We start from the raw sequence: 1,188 nt of genomic DNA, 5'->3' as shown, positions 1-1,188 counted from the left end.
CTTTGAGTGTTTGGCGGCGGCGGCGGCGGCGGCTACGTGCTGTCCGTGCTGGTAGGGGTAGTGTCTGAGTGACAGGCCGTGCATGTCTCGTCCACACCGGGGCCACCTGTAGCATGCATCGCTGGCTTCCCAGCATGTTCCCCCGCTGGGAACCCAAAAAAAAAAAAAAAAAAAAAAAAAAAAAAGGGGGGGGGTTCTTGTAACCGTCCCTCGCGTGAGGTCGTACCCTCCGCTGTATTTACGGTAGGAGCCCGGCTTCCGCTCATTTGCATATTCCGTCGACTTCACTGCCTGACAAGGCGCTAATTATGTCAAAGCTGCCAAGTGCTGCGGGAAAAAAACGAACAAAAAATTGCCATTTTTTTCCTGTTTTTCTCCTCTCGGCGGAAATATTCTACAAAGCTGCCATTTGATGGGGTGACGGTCTGAGCTGAGTGTTGGAAAGCCATAGGTTAGCGATGTCAACAATGCAAAACTGTTATTGATTCATGACATGTGATGTGTTGGGTTGTTGTTGTTGTTTTTTTTCCCCTGTCAATCTCCAACTCCCTCCTCCTCCTCCTCCTCCTCCTCCTCCTTATTGTGCAATCACATTGCCAAAGAATGAGTTTGAGACCTGTTCCATCACTACATGTAAATATCAACGTTGTCCAATAGCGTGGCAAAAAATATATATATAAATGTCGTTTTATTTTGTTTTTTTCCCCCATTTTCTGAGAAACTGCAATGATGTTTATGTGATGTATTGTCTTCCAGTTGGTTGCAATAATAAAAAAAAATCCAAGTTGCAGAAAAGTACTTTTTTGTTGTTTTTGTGTGGTTTTTTTTTGTTTTTGTTTTGGGAGGTTGTACATCAGGCCTGGGCAATTATTTTGACTCGGAGGGAGGGGCAAATTTAGAGAAAAAAAATGTATCTGGGGGGCGGTATTATTTCTAGGAGCACTAATACAAAACCTCACAATAATGTCTGATTGAATGCTAAAAAATGGAATTTCACATTTTTTTTACTGAATGAGACACCCAGAATGTTCATGAAAATAAAGAATGTGAGATTTAAGGCTGAAACGACGCGTCGACGTAGTCGACGTCATCGGTTACGTAAATACCTCGACGCCGTTTTTGTGCGTCGGCGCGTCGCATATTTACGTCACACTACTGTCATGGCGGAGCGCAGAGCAGACGATGCGA

This window comes from Nerophis lumbriciformis, linkage group LG26 (assembly GCF_033978685.3).
Source record: "Nerophis lumbriciformis linkage group LG26, RoL_Nlum_v2.1, whole genome shotgun sequence".
NCBI lineage: Eukaryota > Metazoa > Chordata > Actinopteri > Syngnathiformes > Syngnathidae > Nerophis > Nerophis lumbriciformis.
The sequence above is the reverse complement of the archived record's forward strand: the minus strand, read 5'-3'. Positions refer to the sequence as shown.